We start from the raw sequence: 12003 nt of genomic DNA on the forward strand, positions 1-12003 counted from the left end.
CCTGCTCCTCAGATTTGCCCCTAAGAAAATTTTGCAGCTTACATGGAGTGAGTATCTAACCTGAACTATCTGCCCAGTATAAAGTCTCTCTGCCGGCTTTATATAAGCCTGGACCCAAGCTATTGACTGCAGTGGGAAGCATTATGGGCCACAAGGCTACACACTAGCTTTGTATGAGGAAAAACAATCCCTTAGGAGGGTAGAAAATTCCTCATGTAGCCAAATGGAATTCCCCCCCAATAATTGCATTGGGGAGAGAACGGAATTTGTCCTCCTGAACAGGTGGGGAGGGGAGGAATGGTCCTGACCTCTAAAATCACAGATCCACACAAATCCTGGGCGGGAGCATCTTGCATTCTAAATATACGCACTACATTTTACCCTGACCGTTTGCCATACACCCTGTATCTTAACCAGTGTATTTTCCTGCACCTTAGAAAAAATTGGGATGATGTCAGAAGGAACCCACAAAAATACACATGGTAATAATTAAATTAATGCATAGCATTAGGCCCCAAACATCCTGCAAAGACTTACACACGTGCTTAACTTTCTGCACTGGAGTAGTTCTGCTGACTTCAGTTGGACTACTCCTGTGTGTAAATGCTTGCTGGAGTGGGTCTAAATTAATATGCAGGTCAATAAGGGAACTCATTGCTAGTTCAGTTAATATAGGGCTTAATGATTAAATCAATAATTAAACTAATCAATAACTAATGCAGGGGACAGTTAATGAGTTTCAACCCTACTGCTAACTCATTTACTCAGTGGAATTATGAAATTATTTATGGAATTAATTCTGTCCAAGCCCATCCAACTTTGAACTTGCATTACTGCAAAGTCACCTGCTTTTATTGCCTCTTTCATGGCCAGGGGGCCTCTTTCCTCCAGCTTCTGGAGTCCTGTGATTTATCTTTGGCAATCTCAAGATACAGGTCTAGGCCTGGGGGGGATTGTAGAGAAAAGCATGCCGCTCTGAAGGCAATGCACACAGTACAGGCGGAAAAGCAGAAGGCAAATAAAAAGAACCCTAATTTTTTTTTTAAACCATGATTTTTAAGCCAATCTCCTGATTTTTTTTTAGCAGTGCCGCAGGCGATGGGGGACTTTTAGACCACCTTCACCTCCTACATAATGAATATGCCTGGACCCCCAGGATTTCCCATGGAGATGCTGTACCAACCCTGGCTCCTTTCCCTCTCCACGCCTGCTTTTCATCTGCCCCCACAAGACCCTGCTGACTCCCCCCCCGGGCCCCACTGCAGCGCGGGGCGGGAGGCGGGGGCCGGGCTACAGGCTCCGCGGTGCTCCCCGCCCCGCCCGGCGCCGGGCGCTATATAAGGGCGGAATGGCAGGCGCGGCGGGGACAGTCGGGAGCCGGCGGCCGGGGCGGGCTGTTGCAGCCGCTGGGGCGCAGCGCGGAGACTCGGAGACCGCCTGGCTGGCGCGGTGCCTGCGCGCTCGGGAAGGGCTGGGTGGGTTTGGCGGGGCGGGGGAGAAGCTGGACGCGATGGTTCGCCCGCCGGCCGGTTGCTGTCCGCTTCCCCGGGGCTCTGAGCATCGCCCAGCCGCCGGAGGAAAGCCGCCGCCGCCCGGAGCGCGTGGGAAACAGCCCCGGCTTCGGCTCGGATCTATCCAAGCGCCCGGAGACTTGTCGGATCGGGAGGCGTTCGTGGGTTTCCCCCCCTTCTCCTCCTTCTTCACCCCCGTTCTCCAGCGCGGAGTCCCTGGGGCGCTGCCTGGCAGCTCCCCGCCCAGCGCTGGGGTGTTTTGTGCGGGCTGGAAGAGCTCTGCTCGGGGGGGACGTTTTGTTGTTGCTTCCCTGGGCGTGTGGAATATACCGTGAATCGCCCGCTGCTGTGACCTGATCATCCCGCCCGGCTGGCGAGCGGAAGGTAGGTGGCTTTCGTGGGGACCCCCCCCCGCCCCCCCTTGCTTTGGAAAACGGTGGAGGCGCTAACTCGTGAAATGGGAACAGGTGGGATGCATGGGACAGTCTGTAATCAGAGCCGGTATATAATAGAATATTAATATAATATATAGTATAACCACACCGACCAGATCTCCCCCCCCCCACCAACCCATTTTTAACCCTAAAGGGGGGGGAGGGGGTTAATGCCTCTGGAAATTCTCTACCCTGATTTTGTTTTTAAATTTATGAACAACCTTCTGTTCTTGTCCAGTGAAAGCAAATAAGCGGCCAGTTCATCTGCTTCTTTGTCCCAGAGATACAAAGAAAAATGGACCTGGATAAAGGTGTCTGTTGCACTTGTTTCTTTTGTCCGGCTTTTCCCCGGTCCGTTACTTTGGTGGCTGGACTGGTGAGAAAATAGCGCCCACCCACAGCAGCTGCCCTTCAGGGCTCTAAGGAATAGCAGAGCCAGGAAACTGAGCAGGGGGTCGGGGGGTTAAATGAGGCTTCAGGTTGAGGCTGTGTTTACCAGGAGGCTCAAGTGATGTCTGGAAAGGCCCCAGTGGAGAAAATGATCAGCTGGTTTTAGGAAACGAATTACAAAAACAACCAAATTTCATGGAGGGGGAGGGGGTGGGTGAGGGGTTTTGTTCGTTGTTTTTTGGGTAGAATCTATGGGTAATAATCCAGTTCCTCATTTACATGCAATGATCCGGCACACAGAAGCCTCTCAGGTTTGTGTGTGTTGTCTGGGGCTTCTCTAACACATGCCAGGCTAGTGCAGCAGGCAGCCTTTTCAAATCAGAAAAGGCAGAGCACTCTCTGTGTGGGGCAGTGGGGGCCTCATCACAAGTGCATTGGTGCGTCCAGGTCTCTCTGGAAAAATCAAATCAAAGGGTTAGTCCTTACAGACAAAAAGGCAGCGCTCTCTGTAGCCACCTTTCCAGCAAGGTATTTTAATTTTATCTTGTGTCTTTGAGATCTGGCCCTGGAGGCACAGAGGTGCTGTTAACCCTGGCCTGTAATTTAACACCAGGTCCTTTACTTTCAGGGCACTGTAAACAGGTCTAATGGTTGCTTTAGGCTTCTCCCCTATATAATAAGTCTTTGTTTCCATTTTGCCCCTGCATCCTTCTTAGTGACTTTTGTTTTTCCTCAGCTGTCTTTCCCACTGGGATATGTTTTCAGATTTCATGCACCCTGCAGCTAGGGTGGGCGAGAAAGGCAGAGCTCTCTGCTGCTCTAAACTTAGAATGCTTTCTAATGATTCACCTTCTTAACAGCCACCAGAGGCAAAGGCAGTTTAAGTGACCTGACCCCTTAGTTTTGCAATCTGATCCTCCCCTATATTTGTAACAGGACCCTGTTTTTATTTGATCACACAGTCTTCACAACACAGTCTTTTGTACCACTCATTGGAAATGGTTTTAACCTGTCACTTAAAGCCTATTTCAATGAATACTTGAACCGTATTTGAAAGTATTTTGAGCTTGATGGTGATATTGGACGTTTTAAAAAGGGAGGGCATAGGGGGAGTTGGTATAAACACAGCTTGCAGCTCTTGCAGTTTGAAGAGACTTAAAATGGAAAAAAAGGGTGGAGTGTATTTCTTGCTATATAGGAAATATTTGCATTTCTTTAGAACGTGCCTGTTGTATTCTCTGAGAAATGTCTGTGTTACTTATGCTTTAAAAGAATTTTTTAGTCTCTGGGAATGGTTCAAACACACTTTACCAGTAGTGTGAAGGACCAGAAGGTCCAATCTATAAAATGCCACAGACAGGTGACTTGTCATCCCATGGTAAGGGGGGTTGGTGGTGGTGGGGGGGCAAATCCATCTAACCAAAGGAGTGAAAATACTGCATTTCTTTGACACTTAACCTTACAGGTGTGAATGGATTTTGCAGGGGAAAAAATAAGGATTGACCGTAATATGGGTGAATTTTTTTCTGCTGCATGCTGGCTCTGGTTCTCTGTGTGTGTTTGATCTCTCCTACCGGTGATGTCTTACAGAAGAAGACATGAGCCGTCTTCTCCAGTGTGTGAGTGGTTGGATGAGACGGTTTGCTCACACACTGATTCAGAGGAACGCTTGATTTGGGGCTGATTATGCAAGTGTATCTGATGCACAAGAGTACTTTTGTGAGAATTTTGGGAAAATATGAATGACTCCCTTATTTTGCTTCCTACAACAAAAAGACCACACCAGTCTAGACCTGCAACCAGTAACATACAAGAAAATGAGTGCTGGCTGCTCTTTTAGACGTAGCTCGCTGCGGACAATGCACCTCTTCCAAAGTGCGAGTCTCTGCTTTCTGTGGAGAGTAAGTGATGCCGGTTTGGAATAGGGATATTTGAGGTTACTTTGACGTAAACAAGAGGCACTTGTATTTCCCACACATGGTTATTGTTGCTTTTTGCTCTGTGGAATATGTCCCTCCTCAGGACTCAAGACTTGAGCAAGTGCCCCTATTCAAATGTCAGTTAGCAGGAGGAGAGAGCAATCTTTTTTCTTTTTGTAACCAGACAGTGGCAGTGGAGGGACCAGAGTTGGCAGGCAGGGAAAGCTTGGGTGTGTGATAATGCAAGGCCTTTGGGAGGACGATATCCTAGGCAAATAGAGGCTATGAAGGGAGATTCCAGCCTACGGGTGGTTGGAGCAGGCGAGTGGGAGTCAGGACTCCTTTGGTTTCTTGCTGACTTGTTCTGTGCCCTCAGTCAAGTCACTTAACCTCTCAGTGCATCAGTTGCCCTTATTTGTAAAAGAGGGTGGAGGGAACTTACCTCACAAGCTTAATTAGTCCTATTCATCGCTGATGTTAATGCAACACTAGTTGAACAGAGTTATACTAGTGACTGATTTTGGTGCAGTGTTTGCAGAGTACATCTGAGATTCTTGCATGGAAGGTACTATAGAATGGAACTATATCCCGTGTCTTTTACAACAAGATATCTTCTAATATCTCACAAGAGTCGGGGTGGGGAGCGGTTGGGTTGGTGGAATTAATCCAGTGGCTTTCTTTTGAGTTGGGGAAATAAGCTCTGTGACCATGTGTTCTCCATGGCAAAGCCCTCGAGGGGGAGTCTGGTCTCTGTTTGCATATTGGAAAACTCTTGTAGAATCCTCCAACAAGGAGAAACCTAAAGGGGCGAAGGAGTAACACCCCCCAGCCTGGCTTGCAATAGCTGCCAATAAGCTGCTCCATGGCCAGTGACTGGGAGAGGAGCAAATGTGACCTGCTGATTTTTCCTCCTCTCTCTGCATTTTGAGGGAGGTTTGGCCCAGTGGCTCTGAACTGTGCATGCAACTCTGGCTACCCCCCGCCCCCTCGCCTAACCGGGGCCACTTCCCGTCTCCCTGCTCATCTATGAAGCATGGGTGGGACTTCCGAAGAGCAGGGCTCCGCAGCTTGCATGGGGGACGCACGATGCCCCAGGATGCCCCTGCCCTCTCACTGCTGCGAAACCGCGGCATTGCTTCTGCATTTTGAGCACCGCTTGCCCATGCAATCTGAAGAGATTCTGGTGGAAATCAACACTGCGCCTTGGTTAGGTGCCCCTTTTGAGCTGGGAAAGAGGAGTGAACCCCATCTTCCAGGCTGGGGGAGCTGGGGTGCCCATGGACCAGTTTTGAATTTTTAAAAATGAAATCCTGTCCGGTCTCTAGTGGCCTGTGTAACAGTGACTTGGGCGCGAGGGCTCACCTATACCAGCGAACGTCCGAGCCATAGTTCCCCACTGGTGTTGGTAATAGCAGAGGCTGCCGTGCAGTTGGAACTTGGAGGACACGGTTGCAATAAAACCCACTTAACCCTACTCCGGCGTCCTGTCGGAGCTGCAGCTTCCATTGGTGGTGGTGAACCGCTGCGGAGTTTCCTAGTATAGACTCGGCCCAGGTAAACTGAAACAGAATCAGGCTATTTATGTGCCAAGTCTTAGCCGCTTAGGTTAAGAAACCAAGAACAAACGTGAGAGCGCTTCTGCAGTCAGGTGGGACAGGAGCTACATTTCCACATATTGATTATCCACCGATTGTTTTGGGTTGTTTTTTTTACTAGATTAAACTTGCTCCTTCACTTGAGTACTTGTCCCTCCCCTTCAGAAACTCCGGTGGGCAAACAATTTGCAGATCTCAGCCACTATGGAAGATTAACAAGATAGATGACCTGCCTACCAGTTGCCGCACAACTACAATCCTGCCCCAGGTCACTGGTGCTACTGAGCTGTCAGCAGTGGTTTAAATCTCTTGCTGGAGAAGTGTCTACATCACTCCGTTGGGAATCAGGAGATTGGGATCAGTTCCAGGACCTGCCACTGGCTTGCTATGTTATCTAGATTCTTGAGCAAATCTCTCGCACACTCTCTGGCTCGGCTCACCGTCTGTTAAATGGAGAGGATAATCCTTTGTCTGTCTTGCCAGTTGTAGATTCAGGGCAGAGATTGTCTCTTGCTATGTGCATGTACAGCACCTGGCACAATGGGGCCCTGGTTTCAGATGGGACATGCAATACGAGTAAAACTGGAGATGCCTTGGGTTGTCGAATGGAACTTCCAATGGCAAGTTACTGATGCCAGACGTATCTCGATAGCTCGCGCCTGAGATGCTGATGCTCTTTTGGGGCTGCGTTTTTTTTTTTTTTTTTTTTCCAAGCAACAAAACGGTGGTCCTCCTCTGGCCCTATTCTGCAATTCAGCCCGGATAGGAAAACCTAATCCATGTCTCATTTCGATTAATTGGATTATAAAAATAATGAATTTAGCTGCACCACTCCTCACTGCCAATGTGTATTATTAAAAATAGCGATTGGCCATGACCTGTGGCAGTATCTAGAATCAGCATTTTCTAGATGGTGGAGGGGGCCTCTCTTTAGAGTGGATTGAGAGGCTCTTGAATTTTGGGCTCTGACTTATTGACTTGAGGCTCACCTCCCTCCCCCCCCCACCTTATTCTCCACCAGCCAATAGGGGGGTAATGCCAGACACACAAAGCAGCTTGAGTATTTGTTTGAACTTTGAGTAGAAAAGAAAAGCAACAAAGAGACAGAGAAAAGTCCAACGTTTTGCCAGTGACCAAGGCCAGCCAGAAAGTTAGAACTGCTGTACAAAGGGGAGCCTTGGTCAAAATGGCTTATTTCAGCAGAAAGATGTATGTAAAAGACGAAGGGCCAAATGCTGACATTAAGGCCCCCGTGTTCGTGTAAACCCTGTGTGAAAACATTTTGTTTTATGACCTCCTCAGTTCCTTAATAAATACCATTCTTTTTGATGAAAGCTCTTAACACAGGATTAGGTTTTGTAGCCAGTTGCTTTACTAGTCCCAGGAGACAGATTTAGTGTTCAATATGGCTCCATCTCCTACTTTGTCAGCATAGCTCTGAAGCCAGGAACGTCCATTTCTCATAGGCTTTGTAGCCAGTAGGGACTATCATGATTATCTAGTCTGACCTCCTGCACAACATAGGCTGCAGAATTTCCCCCACCCATTCCTGTAACGGGCCCATAACCTCTGGCTGAGTTACCAAGGTGCTCAGGTCTTGATTTAAAGACTTCAGGTTGCAGGGAATCTTTAAACCATCTACTCTAGTTCAAACCAGCGTGCGACCTGTGCTCCACGTTGCAGAGGAAGGCAAAAACCACCCAGGGTCTCTGCCAATCTGATCTGGGGGAATGTTCCTTCCCAAACTCAGTTAGACCCTGAGCATGTGGGCAAGACTCACCAGCCAGACACCTGGGAAAGAATTCTCTGTAGTAACTCAGAGCCCTCCCCATCTAGTCCCATCTCCGGTCATTGGAGATACTTGCTAATAGCAGTCACGGATGGGTCATATGCCATTGAAGGCAACCTCATCATACTAAGCCTCCACATAAATCTATCAAGCTCAGTCTTGAAACCAGTTAAGTTTTTCCCCCTCACTATTTCCTTGGAAGGCTGATCCAGCACTTCACTTTGATGGCTCTTCTCTTGACCTTGTCCTTTGGCTCCATCCAAAGTTGCTGCATGTGGACGCATGGTGAATCCCTGTCCTCCAATGCACGCAATATTAGCTGACTTCAGAAGAAGGTACCGGTGTGTAATTGAGAGTGGAATGTTCCTTACGTGACCGTATGTGGTGCTGGATTCTAGCTGCTGATGGTTTTAAATGGAGCCTCGAAGTGCTGGTATGGACAGCTAATAATAGTTCAGTATTGGATCAGATGATGGGGATGCCACTTCTGGATTGGAGGGTCTGACGCTGAAATCCCAGTGTGGATGGATGCCCCATCATGGCATTTCCAGTCAGCTTGGGCTCTTGCTGATGGTCCCTAGAGTCCTATATCTAGGGATAGAATGTCTTCAGTGGTGGTTTGTCAACTGGGGTTCTCTTGAGCCATGGCAGTATAATGGAACAAGACTGTGGTACACAGGCTCTAAGTAGGCTCAGGTTTTTGTCTAAAGAGGCTGGGAGTGTTGCTTTAGTGTTTTGATTGTATCATGGATAATATTGGACATCAAACAGATTCACCTTTTGTTTGTACTGCTTCTGTGCGCATTAACTCAGAAGCTTGGTGACAGGATTCCCTCTCCTGTACTTCTAACCACTTGGCATTATATTTGACTCAGGACTCAATGAAGGGGAGTAAAATGAAATGAGCTATTAAGATGTTAATTAAGGTACTTGAAATCCTTGTGTGCAATCTATCTTTTCAATAGTGGACAAATTGGAGAAATATCTCTTAGTTCTTAAATCTCTTGGAAACAGTTGTCTTGTGGATACTTTACACCAGTTCTTTATTTTATCCACTCTTTTCTCTGTGTTAAAATGTGAGCTTGGTTAATTCTCTCTTCCTCTTTCCTCTTCTGGTCCCAGGTCCCAGCCAAAATCTTCCCAGCTGAGTAGAATGGTGAGATGAGACTTCTTTGACTGGGCCACACCAGTCACTGTCAAAAGACCTGAAAACCCTCTTTGGTCTTTGAAGGCAATATCAATCCATGTGTTGGCCCAGGCAGTAAAGACAAGGACCAATGATCTCTAATCCAGATCTCCATAAAGAAGTGCAATGCTTGCACTTCATCCAAGATTGATTGACCATCTTTTGAGAGAGGGTGCCAGATGAATGATGGGGAGCTGTGCCTAGGGGAGCAGTGTGGCATGTTGGTTAAAATGGGATTATTTCAGAGCTCTGGTGCTTTGTTCCAGGATCAGCTGCTGATCTGCATGGCTGCGGACAAGTCCCGAGGGCCTGGACTTTCTTAGAAGTGCTGAGCGTCTGCAGCTTGGGTTGACTTTAGGGGAAGCTGCAGCTGCCCAGTACCTCTGATAATCAAGCCATTCACTTCCATTGCGTCAGTTACACCATCTGTGTAATGGGCATAATAGTATCTATAACAACTCTCTGGGATTAGAAGGATGATCCCACCTGAAATTAGAGTGGACTTGGGTTTAGTTAGGGTTTACTGAAACTGTGATCATCACCCAAGGTCCCTGCAAGTGAAGTGGACCTGGTTTCACTGAGTCTGCGTAGCTCATGGGCCCGTAAAGATGGCCCAGTGACACTCTCTTCTCCCCCACAAACCTAATTCGTAGGCCTTGGAGCCCTTGAGGATGTCGAACTTGCCCCCCTTCTGGATTGTGTCTTCTCTGACATCAGTGGCCTACCAGGCAGTTCAATTAATGATGGTTCAGTAAACCGTATGGCCAAACACCATGGATGTTAACCATTTTGAAAAATAAAAGGGTACAGATGACCTTCTAAATGTCTCAGAACAAGGAGAACTCTCTGCTCTCTGGTCTCCACCTCTTTCTTATCAGCTGTGCATCTGCCTGCTGATGGCCAGAAGTTTTAGTTTGGAATCTGGTCCAAGGGAAGGAACACCAGGCCCTCTTGTTTCAAAGATGCTTTGAATCTAAGGGAGTGGACTTGTGGATAATTCTGTTTTATGACTGTGAAGGAGGAAGGGGAGTGAGATCAGATGCTGTCAGGGTGGTCTTTGCATGGAGTAGTAGCCTCTCTTGTTCACCAGCACTTGGGATTCTGCTGATTTTCTTTCTTCTGCATGTTTGGTCTTGACAAATAGTCCTGACATCTTGCCAGCACAAAAGAGAGAAAGCAAGAAACTAGACACTTAGCTGGCTAATGTCCTAAAGGGTTGTATTCTTAATGCTGCTCATCACAGATATTGCACTTGGTTTGGGCATGGGGGGAGCCCTGAAGGATGTGGTTTCCATTGTGTCAAATGCTGTGCAAGCGCTGCGAAGCAGCAACTGAAGTCAATATAGAAGGGAGGGGGGAAAAATCCTGCCAGCATGGGGCTTGGATATGTCTCCGTCTTTGACAGACATGTTATGGGGCAACACAAGCTGAAGTCACACAACTCTGGGCAAGTGGCTTTGGGGAACTTTAAAAACAAAACAAAACATTAAGAGCTTAAAAACAAGACAGAAACAAACCAGACTCCTAAAAGCCTAATCCACAAAGTTCAGATCTAGCTCAGAAACTCAGTCTGAGGATGTTTGCAGAGGACCATCTTTCCAATGAAGTTAAGGTGAGGGGCCAGTGATACTCTGAGGTGGTCCATATTTCAGCTTTTGAGAAGGGGAGCGAAGGATGGGAAAGAAATGATGCGTTATTGGAGAGCTTTGTTATGGTTCTGGGTCCAGCGTGCAGCTTCTGGTGTCTGTTTCAGATTCAGTAGTTTTGCTCTGTGCCTAGTGTGTAGAACTGTGGCACACATGCTTCTGGACATGCAAAGACTCTGGATTTCAGCCGTTCACCTCCTGGGGCCTGGCTTTGAAATCCTGATTTAGATCACAAATGGAAAGAAATCTAGTATTTTCATCCAAGTCCCACTTTTTCACATTACCAAACACCCATACAGGGTGGCCTAGTCTTCATTCTTTTCTAAGGAGAGTCTCAGGCAGAGGTTTGAAGGGCCTGGGGCAGAATCTGAAACTGAGCCTCCCCCTCTTCCGAAACATTACCACAGAGACAATAGAGGGTAGGGGGAGGAGAGTGTTAGAAAGGGCCCAGGCAGTCCTACCTCCAGGCTCCAGGTGGGCTCTGTGCGATGGTGCCAGGAATGGTGACCGTGGGATCTGAGCCTGGCTGGGGCGGACAAGTTGCTCCCCGCGCTATCGAGGACGGGCGCCACACCTGAGTGGTGTTGCGGCCCTGTCCACCACGCTCAAATTTGGCCTTGCTGTCCCTCCTTCATTGTGGTAGCCCTCTTCTGGGTGGCCCTGGTCCCAGGACTAGAATATGAGGGGTGGCTGCAGGTCTAACCTGCAGAGCTGGGGGCGGGGAGGACTGGACTTGCGGGAGATGTTGTAGGGACGTTGGCCGAGGTCTGTGCTTTGGACCTTGCAAGTGGAGGTGAGTTGGTAGTTGTGGTTTTTGGCCTGCACGGTGACTTTTAGAAGGGTGGAGGAGGAATTGCAATCAGACAAAACCCAGCCGTTGTTCTTGCGCCTGCAGATGAATGTAATGATCGTGGATGGCTGGGATTAGCTCCCACCCACCCCCAGTCCTGAGATATCCCCTTGTCTGCACCTTCCCCCCCCCCCCCCCTTTCAGATGTGGAAACAGGTGCCTGTGGCCGGCAAGTGAAACAGCTTCGCTTAAGCTGGGAGCAGGAGAGGAGGCGGCGTTAGCGGCTCTGGTACCTGCTTGTGGTTTATTTAGATTTTTGTTTCTGTTTAATTTTTTGTCTCCTGTGGAAAGCAGCTCACACGAGCCACGTATTCCCTCCCCCCCACCCTCCATGAATTGGGCTTTTTTTATAGGCGCCATCTGTAGGTTTGAACCGTAGGACAATATTTGGCCTGGTTTCAACAGGAGAGGGGATTATTTCTCCATTATCATCGTCCTGTGCTCGTTCTGTGTTGTCACCCCCCCCCCCCGTAGCTCTGCTCTGAGGAGGGGGACATCGAGAGTCCTATTTTTGTGGCAATCACAGGTGAAAATCTGTGCCAAAGGGGGAACTTTTCCTGCAAATTGTTGTGGAGAGGAAGCGGGAGGCGATGTTTTCTCTGCTTCCTGAAATGTCTGGGAAATAAAGACCCCCTTTTATTGCTTCTTCAATTGTTCCTTAAAACTCTTTTTCTTTTTTTTTT

The 12003-nt window shown here is 48.2% G+C and overlaps 1 long non-coding RNA gene across 1 annotated transcript in view; it reads left to right on the top strand.

Moving 5' to 3' along the window:
- The first annotated feature begins 1270 nt into the window (after positions 1 to 1270).
- LOC137152587 (uncharacterized) overlaps positions 1271 to 12003 on the top strand; it is a 100364-nt gene continuing 89631 nt past the window's right edge. The window contains exon 1 of the long non-coding RNA XR_010919548.1: positions 1271 to 1895. This is a non-coding gene — a long non-coding RNA (uncharacterized lncRNA). The remainder of the gene's footprint in view (positions 1896 to 12003) is intronic.

Source organism: Emydura macquarii, unplaced genomic scaffold (assembly GCF_026122565.2).
Source record: "Emydura macquarii macquarii isolate MOO-44397 ecotype Brisbane River unplaced genomic scaffold, CSIRO-AGI_Emac_v2 contig_1230, whole genome shotgun sequence".
Classification (NCBI taxonomy): domain Eukaryota; kingdom Metazoa; phylum Chordata; order Testudines; family Chelidae; genus Emydura; species Emydura macquarii.